General features: G+C 43.5%; 1 non-coding gene across 1 annotated transcript; it reads left to right on the top strand.

Moving 5' to 3' along the window:
- The first annotated feature begins 418 nt into the window (after positions 1-418).
- Positions 419-491, top strand: TRNAF-GAA. The gene has a single exon. It is a non-coding gene; the product is annotated as a tRNA-Phe (tRNA).
- The last annotated feature ends 18793 nt before the right edge of the window (positions 492-19284 follow it).

Below are 19284 nucleotides of genomic sequence, written 5' to 3'. Positions count from 1 at the left end.
TCCTCGGAATGGTAGTCTTCAGCTGGTTTCTAATCCTGGCTATGTTTATGGGTCTATGCGAACGTGGCTTTTATGGAGGTTGCTATTTCATTAAATATGGAAGTGGACCATCCTGCTATTTTCCTAGAAATTAAAATGGAAATGCCAACTAAGGACATTTTTTTTTTGACATGAGAAAAGCCCAAGATATATTTTAAATGGGAAAAACCGATTGCAGGACAGTTAGAAACACAGCTGAGAAAAGTGAAATTATTTATTACTTCGGCTTAGAGACAGGGATCTTGCCACATCACCTTCTGTGACATTTGTTAAATGTCTACCTCCAGCTGAACCTGAATATTGATTTTTTTTTTTTTTTTACTGCTGCAAAACCAAATATTCTTCCATTATAGTTACACGGGAAAAGCTGTCCCAACGAGCTGAAATAGCTCAGTTGGGAGAGCGTTAGACTGAAGATCTAAAGGTCCCTGGTTCAATCCCGGGTTTCAGCAGTGTTTTTGATGTTTATGCTAAGTCTACTTTCTGGCAGTCTTAACCAACATATAAGCTGTAAGGGGAATATTAGGTTCTCATGCCTTGGGTGGATCATTGGCTTTTCGGGGAGGGGTGATGTCCGATGTCTTGGGGGCCCTTTTATGTAAACCCACAAGCAACATTGTACTTCCTGACTGTAATAATAATAGCTGACGTGTATAAGGTACTTACTATATGTCCAGCTTTCTTCTAAGCTCTATGTATTCACTTATTTAAAATGGCCACTAAAATTCCCCGTAACTACTTGTTAAATCAGTGAAGCTTGTGCTTGGGGCCTGGGATGTGGTAGATACACAGTTAATGATTTTTACTTCGACTGTCATTATTATTCCTATTGGCTAGGAACTTCCCAAGCTAGAGCTATGAGATGTGAGTTATTTCTAAGGACCTTTCACCCCACTGTCTGATAAGGCAGCATGCAAGGTCATCATGTTCCTCCTGATTATTTCCAAATTCTGCATTAACAATTCCTTGCTTTTATATGGTCAGCGTGAAAGGATATTTTCCCACTTTGCAGAAGGGGATTTAGCTTGTTTTCCAAAGGCTTCACCTGAATTCATAGGAGTGGGGGAAGGGGGTGTCTTCAAAGTCTCCGAAACTGAATGCAAACTTGAGTGTTCGTGTGCCCGTTTCCCTGGGAAGAATGTCAACGGGGATCAGATTCTAGGTTTGTGACCTAGAAAAGATTTAGAAAGTTTGGTTGTAAAAGATTTCCTCATCACAAACGCTTGCTAGTAATTTACGACCTGGCCTTTTGATTTTGCCAACGTGCTGAGTGATAGGACTTTTCCTTATTGTGTTTGTCCCTTGCTCAACGCTGTATCTACCGTGTGGTGGGTTTCAGGAGGGAGCCCAGATTGTCAGCACACTTTCCTTTGTCCGGGTGTGGTCTCGAAGGCAAATTACCCATAGTGGAACAGACTTGACCAATTTTGGAGGCCCCCCTGCTACTTTGGGGCACCTTTCATGACCCACGCCCCAACACCGTGTTTACTCTGCAGAGGTGGGTCTCACTCCACCGAATTGTCTCTTTTCTGGGAAGATTAAGGATGAAGTCCCCTCATTACCTTTATTATTCTACTTTTTAAAAATCTTTAATTCTCGTTGATGGCATCTGTAGACAGTCCGGACGTCCAGAAGCGATACCAGGCCATGACTGCTGTCCTTCCATCTTCACATTATTTCATGTCTGTCACCTAAATGACATCACCAGGACTTGGCTGTGCTTTGGTCAAGAGGTAGTGTTTCCAGTTAAAGCCAGGGGTCCTCCGGGCTTCGGGCATTTACAGAATGTATAAATGCTACAGATTATCCTGTCTTGCTTCCTCATTTCCCCAAGAATTTAACCACACTTCCAGAAAATCTGCCCCCCTTGAAGACAGAATTGGCTCAGGAATGGAGTTCTCATGATGAGGCTGGAGCTAGGGAAGGAGGTCCCAGAGAAATCTGACGGCTAAAGGTGTGAGTCAAGTGCGTGGAGGAACATCTAGAGTCCAACATCAGAGTCCACTTCCAAACGCAAAGTCCACTGGGATAGAGGGAGGATCTGGGTCAAAATGAGGAGACCAAGTGTTCTAGGCCAGGCCGGGGCAGGGGGGGGAGTCTCAGGGAAGTAGATGGGGAGCAAGCCTCAGTGGTCAACAGGGTTAGGGTGGTGTCAAAGGCCCTCTGGACAAGATGGAAAGCACTCTTAATTCTTCCCAATAATCTCTGCACCATTATTACATGGGATTGGGCTCTTCACTATTTGTACATATGTGTGTATACACACCTGTACACATACACAAACACAGTGGTGTTGGTGTCTAAAGGGAATATGAATTATATTGACCAATATATTGACCAATTGGAAAGAGAATCAAGTATTTTTAAAAATGTGTTATGGTTATTATGATTATAAAAATGTATAAACTACTGAAACATTAACATTTTTATAGAACTATATTGCTTAAAAAGCAAAGATAGGTCTACTCTAATCCCAGCCCTGGAGATAGCCATTGTTAACAATCTGGTATCTACACTTTTTCCAAATGTTTTTCTACACACTGTTAATATAAAATTAACGTACATACACATAAATGCAATTATAATTTACCTAGAATTAGACCATTAGGTCATAATATTTTCCCATAATTTCCAAACAGTGGGACTGAATGCATAAAATAATAACAGATATGTTTTCTTTTCATGTTTCTCTTAATGGAAATAAAGTATTAAAAGAGGCTAAGGCATGAAAACTCGAGCCTTCACTATAGCATAATCCAAATTTTTAAAAATCACACTTCTATAAAATCTTTTTGTTTTGTTTGTTTTTAATGTTTACTTTTGAGACAGAGAGCACAAGCGAGGGAGGGGCAGAGACAGAAGGGCACAGAGGATCCAAAGCCGGGTCTGTGTTGACAGCAGAGAGCCCAACACGGGGCTGGAACTCGAACTGTGAGATCATGACCTGAGCCGAAGTCAGACGCTTAACCAACTGAGTCACCCAGGCGCCCCACACTTCTACAAAATCTTAAGTGAGGGAGGCAAAAGAGTCTTACCAGTAACAATGATGATAATAGTAAGAGGAAATATTTATTGAATTTTTACTCTGGGTCAAGCCCCACTTTGTGCAATTTACAGGAATTAGTTCATTTAATTAGTGATGAAGAAATCTAAAAAGCAAGCAGCAAATAGGCATTTGTAGCAATTTGAGAGTATTGGAGAGGGAGCAGCCTCCATTTTATGAGGAGTAGGAAGTTAACAATGTCACAAAGTCCGAACAAGAGCTAACGGGGACTGGCAGGGTGCAGGGCATTTAGAGAAAATGCTGCCATTATCTCTGTAAGGTCAGAGATCATAAATTGTATGAGTACAATCTGTTCAGTAATATGTGTGTGTGTGTGTGTGTGTGTGTGTGTGTGTGTGTGTGATAGCTTATATATCTGTTATTGAACTCATATTGATCCTAAAAATACCAAATTTGTTCCTTTAATTTTTCATTCTTCGTGTGATGTTTAATTCACAATGATACAAAACACTTTTACAATCTTTATTATTAATGATCACAATTTGCATGAAATCACTTAAAAAACCCCAAAGACACATGGAGGAAGCTGGGATTACATTTACAACTCATTCTCTTTGGAAATGTAAAATGTTGGCTAGAACTGATAACGTGGCCAGTATAAACCTGTTGGAAACTGTATAAACGGTTTAAAAGCTAGTATTTCTTCCAGCACGAGTTCATTGTGCTTCTCCATTTGGGGTCTGTAATCAGTGGAATGGAAATTAAAATTGTGTGCATGCTTTTCTTTCCCCCAGAGTCTGTGAAACCCTCCAAATTAACTCCAAAACGTATTCAACCTATTTCCTGAAAAGTCTGGTGGGTAATTTTATGGAGGTTGTGCAGTGTAATAGAGACAACAGAGCTTTTCAGGTAAGCTAACGGGGAAAGAGAAGGACTGGGGAAACGGAGGAAGAACAGAAAGAAAAAGTGGATATCGTCTTCTGAAAGGGCTCAGAAACTAGCAGTAGATTAGGAAAATTAGGCTACGGCCGCCTGGATGGCTCAGTCACTTAAGTGTCCACCTTCGGCTCAGATCATGATCTCATGGTTTGTGGGTTTGAGCCCCATGTCAGGCTCTATGCTTGTATCTTGGAGCCTGCTCAGGATTTTCTCTCTTCCTCTCTCTCCCCATCCTCCTCTGCTCTCTCTCTCTCTCCAAACAAATAAATGAACACTTAAGAAATAAAAAAAGAAAAATTAGGCTGAAGAGTCTACTTTTCCTACTTTTCCAGGCATACAGGGTGTGGGCTTCTCCTTAGAAAACTAAGGAGCATGGATCTCCAGTCTTGGGAACCTCTAATGGTTTAGCGTAGAACTGGCAAAAGTTCACAGTTGAGCACGTCTTTTCCCACATGATTTTAAAATTCTACGTGTCCACATTTTATCATCTTTTGTATTAAAATCTGTGAAAGCTAGGGTGCCTGGCTGGCTCAGTCAGTAGAACATGCAACTCCTGGTGTCGAGGTTGTGAGTTCGAGCCCCATGTTGGGTACACAGATTACATAAAACACACCATCTTTTTTTTTTTTTTTTCAACGTTTATTTATTTTGGGACAGAGAGAGACAGAGCATGAACGGGGGAGGGGCAGAGAGCGAGGGAGACACAGAATCGGAAACAGGCTCCAGGCTCCGAGCCATCAGCCCAGAGCCTGACGCGGGGCTCGAACTCACGGACCGCGAGATCGTGACCTGGCTGAAATCGGACGCTTAACCGACTGCGCCACTCAGGCGCCCCCACACCATCTTTTAAAAAAGGGAAAAAATTGACATCCGTAAACGCTGCTTGAAAACCTACAGCAGTGATTGCTGTATGCCAAAATGCAGCCACTTCTTGGATTAAAAAAACTTTCAAAAGTGGTCCTGACTGAATGCGAAGCCACAGACTTAGTCTGTATATTTTTTTTTCCTTCACACGATGGTCTCTTCCTCTGTCTTTCAAATAATTTCCATGTTTGGGTTCCTTTCAGAAGAAAGTTCACGGGAACAATTATAGATAGCCAATGGAAAAGAATTGTTGTAGAGAGCCTGGTGATACCTACCCAACCCTCTCAAGAACCTCACTCCAAAAATACAGTTTCAGGGCCCCTGGGTGGCTCAGTAGGTGAAGTGTCTGACTCTGGATTTCAGCTCGGGTCATGATCTCAAGGTTCGTGAGATCGAGCCCCTCATCGGGCTTGGTGCTAGACTTGGAGCCTGCTTAAGATTCTCTCTCTCTTGAGCCAAAGCATAAGAGACTCTTAAAAACTGAGAACAAACTGAGGGTTGATGGGGGGTGGGAGGGAGAGGAGGGTGGGTGATGGGTATTGAGGAGGGCACCTTTTGGGATGAGCACTGGGTGTTGTATGGAAACCAATTTGACAATAAATTTCATATATTGAAAAAAAAAGATTCTCTCTCTCTCTCTCTCTCAAAATAAAATAAATGAAAAACATACCGTTTCAAAAGCTGTGAAACGTATGAAACGTCTATGTCTAGTTTCATTGCGGATGAAATACACCTGAATAATTTTGTGTAACTGATGAAGATCCCAATTCTTCTCTGTTTTTCTTTTAGAAGCTGCCTTGATATCTTTCTCCTAGGAGAATTAAGGGAAGATTTGACAATGCTATATAATGTGTACATTTTTCGCTCAGTTTGCATGGTTGGCCTGAGTTTTTGCATCAGTTTGAAGAAGCGAGTTGACTGAAAATGCCCTTTTATGTCTTCATGGAGATGTGAGATCCATACCCACCATCAACGCCTTTCCCTGTCAGTTACACAGGAGGATTCGTAGCTTCTTTTACCCACATATCACTCATTTGATGGCCGTCAATCTTCTGATGAAGAGGAAGTGGGGAAAGGTTCCTTACTTTATCTCCGGGGCGTCACATTTCCCACTCACCTGCAAGGAATTCTCTGCAAAGATGACAACCAATCCCGGACTTACTGGCTAGGCTACCGTGATCTGGAAAACTTTTCAGAAGTTATTTTGCAGAGCTGATAAAATTGTTCTACCAAAAGCCCAAGAATAGGCACCTTGGTCTTTTGCCAATTTATCGAGCTTGTAAAAAACCAAATTTGTCCAGAAATGGACATTTACGTTCCCTGTGTGTTTCCATATAGTTAAAGAATAACACCTTCTATTAACCAGAGCTTAGCTGGCCTCAGCCCTATCCCGAGCAGTTCTATTCTTTCTTTGATGTAAACCTCACAGCATCCCATGTTAGCCCCATCTTACGGAAGAGGAGCCCAGACGTAAAGGGGTTTCAGCGGCTTGCCCAACATCAGGCAAAGGCTCAGGACAGCGTTTAGACTTGACTGACCTCCAAACCCCGGCTTATTTGCCCTGCTTGGTCCCTTCCTGGATGAGTGGTCTGTTGATCAATTCCACATGTCAATGGATTAGATTAAAGAGTCCATATTAACTGCATAATTTCATCCTTACCTTCTTTTCCTAAATTAAATGTTCACACTGTCACGGAGACAGCACTGATTTACTGGTACTGATTATGTGCCAGGCGCTCAGCTGGACAGTTCCACATACTTTCATTTACTGTTAATGACAGCTCTGGAGGCAAGCATGATTACCACCTCGACTCTGGGGTAAGGACATTGATGTGCAGAGAGGTAATCTATCCATGGTCATACAGAGAACTAGGGACAGAGCCAAGATTCAGTCGATCCCTGCTGATGCCACAATAAAGTCTTCCAGGAGCTGATAATGTCATTTGATGACAACCAATGTTTTAATTCACACCTACACTTTGCCCTTGACCAACCAAACAGATTCTTTCTTTTGGCACACATTAGCTTGTTGTTGTTGTTGTTGTTGTTGTTGTTGTTGTTGTTGAAGCAGACCACACCCCATGATTCTGGGGTGGAAAGTGATATTTTGGAGGAATAGATTTTTCTCTTTGATCCTTAACTTTTTTTCCTAATTTGCCAAGTACTTCTCCTCCTTTCCCTCTCCTCCTCCTCCTCCTCCTTTCCCTTCTCCTTCCACTTCCCCTTCCTCTTCCCCTTCTTCTCCTTCTCCTTTCTTCTTCTTTTTTAAGAACCTTTATCTTTTGTTTTAGGACATAGATCTCAGAACGGTCTTGAACATGTGTAGGTCAGTAAGAGTAAATTTCAGATCTTCATTGAAAAAAAATTAAAATTTGGGGCGCCTGGGTGGCCCAGTCGGTTAAGCATCCGACTCTTGATTTTAGCTCAGGTCATGATCTCACGGTTCTGAGTCTGAGCCCTTTGTTGGGCTCCGTGCTGATGGTGCAGAGCCCGCTTAGGATTTTGTCTCTCTCTCTTTCTCTGCCTCTCCCCCACTCACACATCTCTCTCTCTCTCTCTCTCTCAAAAATAAAATAAACATCTAAAAATATAAAAAATAAAAAAATAATAATCTTTCATCTGACAACACACTAAAGTTAAATATGATGGGGTGCCTGGGTGGCTCAGTTGGTTGAACGTACGACTTCGGCTCAGGTCATGATCTCATGGTTTGTGAGTTCGAGCCCCGTGTTGGGCTCTGTGTTGACGGGTCAGAGCCTGGAGCCTCATTTGGATTCTGTGTTTCCCTCTCTCTCTGCTCCTCCCCCATGCATGCTGTCTCTATCTCTCATAAATAAATGAACTTAATAAAAAAATTTTTAAATTAAAAAAAAAATAAAGTTAAATATGAAAGTTCCTCTTGCACTAAAGGGTAGAAAGGAGTTTGAATGTCTTACGATTTTCTTTATCTTGACCTGAATGTGGATTTCTACCGTGAAAATTGACATTTGTGTTTGGCGAGCCTCAGAGAACCTAGGGAAGGCCGTTTATTCCAGCCCACCTCACAGAGTGCCACGGACACATTATGTGCTGGGCAGATACATTATTGAAGGCTTCCTCCCCCTGTTCAACCAAAAACCTCTAACCTGTGCCTTGAAATAATGGGGCATCAGTCATACTTTGTCAACCAACTCTGTGGAGAGCCCTGGCTATGTAAGCTCGGGGAGGGGGTGGGGTGGGTGTGAACTTGGCTGGAGTTAGGTTTGGCAGCTGAACCGTCCCGACTGTAGGCAAGGCAAGCCTCAGGCTTCAGGGTGTGCCAGACCCATTAAACCCCAGATTTACTCCTTAGCTGTAAGGACACTACCTTATTTCTGAGATGAAGTGTATTTTCTCCTCTTCCCTCCTTTAGACTCTATTTAGACCTTGATCATTCCTGCTGCCAGAAATGCACTCTTTCATGGTCTATGCACAAACTTTGAGATTCAGCTCCGTTCCTGGCTCCCCCGGAAGCCCCTGATAATTATTCAACCCCACACTGATCTCCTAGCTGCAAAGTCCTGTCAGCCGCTAATTTTCATGTGTTCTTTGCTATTCCATGTCCTATCATTTCATCTAGACAGGCTTTCCCCGGGACACACATGCTGCCTGGTATGTGCCACTGTCTTGAGGATATAGCAAATGACAGTCCAAGCCTTAGAACTCTAGAATCTCTTGCAGAGACACTATTTACTCACAGGCCAAAAAGCCCAGGGATCCTGTGCCTTTGCCAAAGCAAATTAGCAGTTGGAAGAAATATCTCACACAAGGGGATTTTCAACTTCTCTTTTCTGTTTTTTTTTTTTTTTTTTTTTTTTTTTAAGTAGGCTTCATGCCCACCGTGGAGTGCATCGCAGGACTTGAACTCTAACCATGAGATCAAGACCTGATTTCAGATCAAGAGTCGGACACAACCAACTGAGCCACCCAGGTGCCTCTCGACTTGCTTTTTTTTTTTTTTTTTTTTTTTTTTTTTTTATTTTTGGGACAGAGAGAGACAGAGCATGAACGGGGGAGGGGCAGAGAGAGAGGGAGACACAGAATCGGAAACAGGCTCCAGGCTCTGAGCCATCAGCCCAGAGCCTGACGCGGGGCTCGAACTCCCGGACCGTGAGATCGTGACCTGGCTGAAGTCGGACGCTTAACCGACTGCGCCACCCAGGCGCCCCTCAACTTGCTTTTTAATACCACTGCAACCCATTCAGATGAGCTGAGACCTTTTTGGGTCATCTTTTACAAGGGAAAGACCAAATAAGTGATAGTCTCACAGTCATTTTCCAGGCCATGTGACCTGGAATCCCATCCTATAGGATTTGTATTTTTCAAATTTGTATCTTCTTAGAACAACAGAAATTCCTTTAGACATCTGCAAGTAAGTTTCAAATTTAAATTTGGCTGAGACTTGACACTAGTCCCATGTATCATTCTTAAAGTTTATTTATTTATTTTTGACAGAGAGAGAAAGAGAGGGAGCGTAAGCTGGGGAGGAGCAGACAGAGAGGAAGACACAGAATCCAAAGCAGGCTCCAAGCTCTGAGCTCCCAGCACAGATCCCAATGCTGGACTCGAACCCTCGAACCATGAGATCATGACCTGAGCCGAAGTCGGACGCTCAAACGACTGAGCCACCCAGGTGCCCTAGTCCCTTGTATATTCTTTAAAAAAAAAGGTTCTCAAGTTGAGGTATAATTCACATACAGTAAACTCACTCTTTTCAGCATACAGTTTTGAGTTTGACCAATGGGCAGTCATGTAGCCACAACCACAACTAAGGTACAGAACCCTTCCGTCACCACCCATCAAATTCTCCCAGTTCTTTATAGCTAACCCCTTCTCCCATGTCCAGGCAGCCACTCATCAGTTTTCTGTCCCTATGGTTTGGGCTTTTCCGAAACTGCTGTAGAATCACGCAGTATGTATGTAGCCTTTTGAATTTGTCTTCGTTCACTTAACATAATGCGTTTGAGATTCATGCAGGTCATTGTGTGTATGGAGACTTTATGCCCCTCTATTGCTAAGCACACATACTCCTTTATGCGTTTTTGGAATGTGGGCTTTACAGAGAGTGTGGGGTAGGAAATGTGAACACATTTCACGATGCTGTGCTTTAATCAATCCCTGCAGGCCTGTGAGGTGGGAATAGTCTTTTTTTGTTTGTTTGTTTTAAACCTTCATTACTGTAGTTTGATGGCACATCCCTGTCAAATTGTACACATATAAACATAAAAAGATAATTACAGAGAAGGAAGTTGACAGGAAAAAAAGAGACGCTTTTGTGTTCCTAATATACTTGCCATACATCAGAGTTTCCAGACATTGAAGTTAGAGCTAGGAAATTTCTCAAGACGATGCCCCAAGGACGTCTGTGCGTGGACACTCCCAGATCTGTTTCCAAGACTGTTTTTAATCTTTCTGGAGCCGTGATTTCCCAGACTCCTGCTCTTCTCTGCTCATCCTCTGTGGCTTCACCTGCTCTCAGGTGGGTTATCAGAACAGCCTCCTACCCTGCCTCTGAGCCTCTGCCCTGGCCCCTGCATTTATTCTAACCCAGCAGCGTCAGCGATCCCTAACGTTCCTAGGGAACATCCTAGGGATGTTCCTTTAGACATCCCTAAAGCAGATGTCTCATTCGCCTGCTCAAAACTGTTCGTCGATTGCCATTTCCCTTAGATGAGAGCCATGCAGGGGCCCCCCTGGCCTGACCTCACTCTCACTCTATTTACCCCACTCGCTCTGGGGCAGGCATCCAGGTACTGAGATATTCCACGACATGCTCTTCCTTAATTCCTCCACCTCCTCCAAATCTCTGCTCAAGCCACCTTCTCAACGATACCACTGCATCCTCCCCATTAAAACTCTAATCTGTCCCTCACCCCATCCCAGCCCTCTCGATCACTTTTACTGTACTTTTCCCCTACCTCCCAAGAGCTCTAAACTCGTATGATGATGCCCAGATTCTTCATATGGCGGCTAGACTTTAGAGGAGTCACATTTCTAAACTGTTACTCATGATTCCGATTTGTTGGTGTGGTTTCCAGCCAGGCGCTGTGGTGGGGGCTGGGGGAACGAGGGCTTTAATGGGAACAGGTGCAAGGATGGCGGAGGGAAGCATCTGAAAAAGAAGCAGGAAGACAATAGGGAAAGATTCGGGGAAAATTCAGAAGAAGCAATCTCTGATTTCAGCCAGAAGGTTGAGCAGAAGTTTGCAAATCAGATGGGGAGAGGCCATTGTTCTCTGTAGATAAGAACAGAGGTGGAGAGCCTAGGGCTTGGAGCCACCCTGAGGCTGGACCTCTGAAAGCAACGGTGGGCAAGAGTAGGTGTGGAATCCCAGTGGCCTGGGACCAGGCAGGACCAGTGGGCAGGACCAGATCGAGTCTGCACTTGACCACACAGGGTCACTAATGCAACTTCATTTAGAAAGTTTAGCATTTCTCAAATGCTGGCGCACTTGTTCCAGATTAGGAATTTATCTTCGCTGGACTGTGACTTCTTAGGCTAAGGAATGTTTAATTTTCTCTGCTTAGTCTGAATCCGACCTCTCTGATGTACACAGGAAGCTGAGGACCCGGGGAACAGGGTCTCAGTGCATGCTTTCAGCTGAGGAAGAAAGAATATTATGTATATAAACATTCTTGTGTAAATATACGCACAGGACAAGCGAAAAGCTGTTTTCCTGTATCATGCTATCTTTAGGCGTGAGGCAAAGGAATCAGACTTTAGCATATTGAAGAGATTTCTCCGTGAGAAATAACCATGCTGAGGTCATTGGGTTTTCAGTAATGTCTTTCTTAAATTGCAGAAGTTCCTTTCGCCATTTCAATAAATCAAAATTCCCGGAAGAAAACAAAACAAAACAAAACAAAAATCAATCCCTACAATCTTTTCCTTTATACTTCCTCATTTCTGCTCCCCGTGATCTAAAATTCAATCTTTCCCCAGCACACACACCTTTTTTTTTTTTTCTTTCAGTTACTAAATTCAGAAACGTTCAGGGATCTTTGGCCCTAAGTTTCGGCAGCTCAGACTTCTCTGGACACAAATGAGTTCTGCGGTGGCAAGCAAAACTGTCTTTGCCCCATGATTCCATTGGTCTTTGGAATGATCAAAGGTTCAGTGAAGATTTGCTAGGTCTTTACATTGAAGGTTACACAGTTATGAATATCCAAAGAGATACAGAATGAACCATTTGGTTCACAATTGGGCTTCAAAGTTTCCTAGCAGTGCTTTGGGTAATCAAGTGACACGAAGTTACATTCTTTCGGGAATCTTATTACTTATTAAAATGAGCTGTTTTATTTAAATAAGTTTGGATGCTAAGCAAAAAGCCAATGATGTGTCCAATGAGCGATAACTAATGATGTGTCTACTTAGTTCTTAGTTCAACAAGTTCATGGGGAATACAAGGATCCATTAAATGAAAATGAACTTTTTGCTGGTTGAAAATTTCCGGTGAGCTTTATAATAACCTAAATAATACTCGATGAGATGTTCAAGTTTTATCCTCTGATAAAATCAAAATTTGCTGCTTATTATGTGAATGTGGCATTTGCAAAGCTGTCAGGGTGATTTTCGGCTCAAAGATCCCTCCACACCCTGCAATGCTTGCAAATCAACCAAAGAATAGTCAGGTAGTCAATATTCATGAGGAAGTGTCCCCTATATCTCTAGATCACTGTCAAGTCAAGACAGGTAAGACACGAAGGCCTGATGAACTGGGTTCTAGCTCAGGCTTCATCAACAACTGTCTTTACAAGTCAATGAATCTATCTGAGCCTTAGTTGTTTTCTGTAAAATCAAGGAGCTAAACATACCTTATTTAAAACTAAATACGAGGGCGCATGGGTGACTCAGTCAATTGGGTGTCTGACTCTTGACTTCAGCTCAGGTCATGATCTTATGGTCCTGGGATTGAGCCCCTCATTGGGCTCCATGCTGAGCAGGGAGCCTGTTAGGGACTCGCTCTCTTCCCTCTCTCTCTCTCTCTGCCCCTCGTTGATGCACACACGCTTTCTCTCTCTCTCTCAAAATAAAATAAACTTAAAAAATTAAATATCTCAAAATTCTACAAAACTATAAATCATTCTCTTGTTCTTATTCCCAGTAGTTGATAACTTTCTACTTGTAACTTCCAGGAAATAAACTCATAGCCTGGGGCCTTAAATTATATTACACTCCTGAGTTAAAGAACGAGATTAATTAAAAACATTAATCTTTAAATTGACAAGCTTAGGTATTTTCCTATAGCTTTCATTTATTTCTCCCACTGAGTGATTACTAAAGAATAATAAGTATTCTTAATAAATATCAGACAATTAAATGAGCATTCCTAGGGATTGGCCTGGGCGTAAGGAATTTTGAAATATGTTAATATGCAGCCAGGGTTAAGAATACTTCCTATATAGGTATCCTGATCTTTTTCACATTTTAGGTGAAGCTCACTGTGCAAAAATGTATCCAGACCCAAATAATGATTCAGCTGAACTAACTCAGGCACAAGAATAATCCTTGAGTTTCTGCAAAAGTAGCTAACCAACATGGGAGCTTTGAGAAAGAAAATCTCCACTACGTGGGCAATCTGCCCTCCAATTTTCCGCTAAAACACAGAAGTGCAAGGAGGAAGTGAGAGCAAATGGAAGGAAAATCATTTTAGATTTAGATAGAGTGTGCGCATGTATTTAATGTATATATATATATATTTTTTTCAGTTTATGTGCTTTATATTTTAAAGAGATTTCACCAAGTTCTTTGGGATGTTTACAAACACTAAATCATCCCAACACGAAAGAAATTCATTATATTGGAGAATCAGGGCCATGGCCTATTTGTTGGTTGTCATAGAAACACAGTAAATAGACTAGATTTCCTAGGATGGTGTCAATTTCATGTGATTTTATTGTTTTTGATAAAGTCCATTCTTGGAATGTACATGTGTGATTTGATAAACTCGTTTTGTTTGCTGTCTGTGTGTGTGTGTGTGTGTGTGTGCGCGCGTGTGTTTGTGTCTGGTTAGAAAAACAGTTTGGGCCCAGGGGAATGGTTGCCATAGATGTCCTGTGATCACATCAGCTGTTCAGAAAATAGTGCATAAAGCATATCGGAATCTCTGAGAAACACTGGATCCCAGTCCTCTCGGAGCTTGGAGAATGAATGGTAGAGCCTGTCTGTCACACGCTCCCAATGATACTGATGGAAACACTTCATTAAAATTCTATTCAGACCAGCTTGTTTTCAGTTCTCCAGAAAATATACCCAGTTAACCAAAATGCTACGAAGTTTTCAATTTGTAAAAAAGGTGAATTTTTATAACACATAGTCTTCTACAGAGAGCAATACTTATTGTTAGGTTGCATTTATGCACAATTCAAGATTTAAGAGCATTCCTTCCAAAACAACATGTTTGAGCACATTATTGGGTTATTCTGCATCGTTCCTCGAACGATGCATTTTATCCAAGTTCATTTGTATCCTGAAAATAGTCTCTAACTTCCACTTGAGCCGAGCCATTCATTCCATGGCTTGCCATTGTTTTCAGAATGAGGGTGGGTTTCGCTCATCTGGTTTTCAGGACTCTGCCCAGTCGTCTGTCTGCTGGCCTCTCTACCCTTGCTTTATACGAGTTTCCCTTCATTTCTCCCTTCCAGCCACACTCTTCTTCAACCCCTCACACCCTCCAAGCTCTGTGGGCCTCAGGACTTCTGCCTATACTATTATTCCACCTGGATGATTTCTCCTGGCTTTTGTGGCCTCATTAACTCCTATTTACCTTGAGATCTTAGCTCAAACATGTCTTTCTCAGGGAAGACTTACCTGGCCAACCTCACTAGATGCAGTCCCCACTCAGATACTCCAGGATCCTTAATTCCACCCATGACCATAATTCTCTTTTGGATATAACCTGATATATCCACAGGTCCTGGGAACTGGAATGTGGACATCTTCGGGATCCATTATTTTGCTGGCCTATCACAGGTTCCTAGTATAAGCGGGGTCCTGCTCATAGAAGCTCTCCTGGGGATGTGCTATTTTCATTTCTATCCCTGTATCTCTCAGTTTATTGCCAGGTTGGATAACAGGACTACTTACAAGTCTATCTGATTTATTATATGCCAACGTGTATTCTGAGAAGCCAACCTTAGATGGACAACGAAAGAGAAAGCTTTACCTAAGCAGTTGACTCTTAGGACCTTGACTGTATTATTTCTGAATGTAAGGATGGGGTAAGGTATTTTACAAAGTACTTTGAGGTCTAAATCCTAGGAATCTTCAAACATAGTGTAACAACACAAGGATTGTGAGTTAGTCACCTTGAGAGCCTTAAATTGCGTTGTTCCTGAGCACTGGGAACGTAAAAAATGCTAAATGTCTCTCAGACTTCTGTTTTTGTCTGTCTTTTTGCAAACTGATTCATGGAGAAATTTGGTAAGATAAATGAACATACTTAGAATCTAATTATTAAATCATGTTTAGATAAGCTTCTAAATGAAGGAGGAATTTAGAACGTTTGTGATACACAAGATACTGAGTGTTGAAGATTTTTTTTTTTTTTTAGTATGATATTAACGGGGCGCCTGGGTGGCTCGGTCAGTTAAGCGTCTGACTTCGGCCCAGGTCATGATCTCGCGGTCTGTGAGTTCGAGCCCCGCGTCGGGCTCTGTGCTGACAGCTCAGAGCCTGGAGCCTGTTTCAGATTCTGTGTCTCCCTCTCTTTCTGCCCCTCCCCTGTTCATGCTCTGTCTCTCTCTGTCTCAAAAATAAACGTTAAAAAAAAATTAAAAAAAAATAGTATGATATTAACTGGTTCTTTGACATACGCAAATTCTTGATCAGCTCCCACAATCTCCCACCACTAAATCTTAAATAAAAGGGATTCTATTCCAGCTAGCCTCACAAGTCAGACACTGATTTTGTATCTCTTGTAGTATTCACCAAATTCTCAAGGTTAAGTGCTTTTTGCCTACTGCTAGATTTCAAAGAACCTGGAGGTTTTATTCCTCGATATTTCTCCTACAGACTTTGAACATAAGAGGTGCTTAAGCAAGATTTGTTGAATGAACACATTTATTCTAAATGGTATTTTAGGGAAAGCTGGAGGTAACAAAGAGGCACTTGATCTCAACTCATGGTAGTTAATAGGGGTCACAGCTGGTGTCCAACATCCCACCAGTCCCCTCTGGTGGACAAAGTAAATGAAAATAACCATCGGGGGTTGAAGAAGCCTGGGATTTAGTAGATTAAATTGTTCCCACTTTAAGGTAAAAGAGGGGAAGCATTTCTTTAGATAAATATCATGGGTCACGGGCATTACTTCGTGAAACTATGTCTGCCCACACATCCCTGTTGCACCACTGTTTGTTAAGCTTTGTCTCCCCTGCTGGCTTTGTTCCTTCTGTCTGCAATAAATACTCCACCCCCACCCCCAGATCTTTCAGGCTGGGCCTCAAATCAGACACTACTTTGCATTCAGATCACATATCACTTTTTAAGAGACACTGACCCTCACCACCCCATGTAAGGGAGCTCCAGTACCAACCCAGTATGTGGCACACTGTAATTACTTCTTGATGTTTTGTTTAATTAATGCATAGCCGAGGGTGGGAAGAGGAAAGGGCTTCCACACCCTGGATGCCAAAAGCAAGCTGTGAACCATTGCACAACCGTCTGGGGGCTGGAGCCCCACCTGCCCGCACCGCAGCCCTCTCTCCTGCTGCTGCCTCTCCATTTACCTGCCTCTCCTGTCCTGTGCTTTCCTACCAGCTCTAAATAGAGCTAGACACGCAACTTGTCTGTCCCCCTGCAAAGTGGAAATGTGGGGGTCCTGCTTCAAAAATCAGAAAAAGAGCATTTTCCTTTTTCCTGTTGTCCCTCTCCACTGGCCGTGGTGTTGTTTATTTGCTAGTTACTGTTGAGATTCCTCAGGTCCAGGATACCTGAAGGGTGACTGCCGACCTCCTAGGACCACCCCCCCCCCCCAGCTGCGTGTCCAACCCTGACCCTCAGGTGCCGGGTATCAGCCTAAGTTCAGGTGCCCCAAGGTCAAGGGCAGCAGGGAGACAGCACCAACACCTGTTCCTGGGAACACCTGTTCCTGTCCAAGGGACGTTCCTTGGGCACGTTCCTGTCGGACTCCACTATAGTATCCAATAACAAAGATAAGGTTATTAAGCATCTCAAAGCAGTGACTGTGGAGTGTCACAAGCCAGGCTCAGAGGTCTACTTCTGAGCACGGAGCCCCGAGTCTACCAAGCTGGCCCAGACTCTATACTTAACCCTGGTATGGAGGTTCCCCCCTACTCTTCCCCCTCCCCCACTGCCCTGCCCCGCCACTCTCTTCCCCTCTTCCCTCCCCTCTTGGAGCATAAGAGCACCTTGGATTCAAGGCTAACAGTGAAGTTTTATATTTGAAAATCACTCCCATGGTTTGCCTTTCTCCATCCAACTCACACCTCCTGACTCCGAGAAGCTGGCAGTCTGGCAGATTGACCTTCCTCACTCTGATGCTCACAAAGAAGGGTTGCCCGGCACAGGGGGCTGTAGGGGGTCAGGCTTTCCTTGGCTAGGAGATGCAGCCCTACCCTTTCCTGTCAACAAGAAAGAGGCTGTTGGAATTCCTGCGAACGCACATCACGGCTGATTCAACGCTGCAGATCCAGTGGTAGCTACTGTGCATTTTATATTCTATCAGAGAATTTGCATCTTATTTTCTCTTGCTTCCTGCGGGGGTCTATGAATACCTGTCTTGTTTTTCCCTCTACCACGAAACTGTCACCGATGGGTGTTGTGGATGGCGTGTGGGTGGGTAAATTCTTTCTCCTGGGTCTCCGCTCCAGAGGGTGAAGTAGGTATTGGTTATTCTTGTTCCTGGGCCTCCTTTTCTCCCCTTTCTCCTGCACAGGGAACTAACCCCAAGAGAGCAGAAGTGGAGAGCCAAGGCAGAGCCTGCTTCCTGCTGCAGGAGCTGAACATTTGAGATGCTTGTGTCTCCCTTTCCTGGCGTGGGGGACTGGGGACACGTCCCAGACTTGGTAGAACAGACCTTCCCCCTGGGATAGTGAATCTGGAGCTAACAATGGAGGAGTCTGGAGCAGAGCAGCGGTGTCCTTGAAGGTGGTCACAAGGGCGTGGGCACCACCATGCCCAGCGCAGGGCAGGGAGGGAAGCCCGCCGGGTGAGGGGCAGCCACCTCTCCGTCCTGACCTTGTCTGTGGCTCCTGCTGTTTCTCCTTGCTCCCTTCTGTGCCTTTTCAAAGGCTCTTTTCCTGCCTTAGCTTCTGTGAGCTCCCCAATGTCTTTTTTAAACAAAATTATTTTCAGCTTATGGCCCCACGGGACTTCTTCCTGTTCCTTAAATAGGTGAGGCACGCTGGAGCCTTAGGGCCTTAACCCCGCCCTTCCCTCTGCCTGGAAGGCCCTCTGTCCCCGTCCCCCACAGATCCGCATGGACTGGACTCCCTCACTCCTTTGAATTTGCCCCGCATCACTGTCTCAACAAGATCTGCTCTGGCCACACTACACCCTTTTTAAAATTTGTAAACTGTGCCTCTGCCTGTAAATTCCTTTTTTTAAAATGTCTATTTATTTTTGAAAGAAAGCGCAAGAGCCGGGGACGGGCACAGAGAGAGGGGGACAGAGGATCGGACGTGGGCACTGAGCTGACAGCAGAGACCCAGATGCGAGGCTCGAACTCACAAACCACCAGATCATGCCCTGAGCCAAAGTCGGGCGCTTAACTGACTGAGCCACCCACGCATCCCTGGAAATTCTGATTGCCTTACCCTGGTTTTCTTTTCATTTACTCATAGCGCTTGCCAATTTCTACGGTAGCCTCTACGTACGTTAGGTAGAATCATACGAAATTGACAATACTTTTTGGTTTTGCCTATAAAACTAGCAATTGCGCATGGTTCAGCTTAATAAAATCGACTTATCTTTTATTGCACCCGTTTGCACGTAAGCTGCAGAAAAGCACAGAGCTACGCCTAATTTAACAACTTTATTGAGGTATAATTGATGCCATAAACCGTATCTGTTTAAAAGGCATAAATTGACAACTTTTGACAGAGGAAACCATTGTCATAGTCAAGATAACGAACAAGCTATTACCCGGGACGGTTTTCTTGTGCTCTTTTGTTATCGGCTTCTTCCCGCCTTTCCCCAAAGCGCTCTCTGTCCCCAGGCAGCCCCGACGTGGTTTCTGTCACTGCGGATGTTTGCATTTCTAAACTTTCATATAAATGGCATCATTTAGGATATACACTTTTGTCTGTCGTTTTTCCGCTCAGCCTAATTATTTTGCGAATCTTCATGTTGTTTCCTGTGTCAACAGTTCCTGGTTTCTAACTGTTGAGCGTCTGTCCAGTATATGCATACGCACGTTTCTTTACCCATCCTTGGTCGACAGGTGTTTGAGCTGCTTCTGG

The sequence above is a fragment of the Leopardus geoffroyi genome, chromosome C1, assembly GCF_018350155.1.
Source record: "Leopardus geoffroyi isolate Oge1 chromosome C1, O.geoffroyi_Oge1_pat1.0, whole genome shotgun sequence".
NCBI classification, from domain to species: Eukaryota; Metazoa; Chordata; class Mammalia; order Carnivora; family Felidae; genus Leopardus; species Leopardus geoffroyi.
The sequence above is the reverse complement of the archived record's forward strand: the minus strand, read 5'-3'. Positions and strand labels throughout refer to the sequence as shown.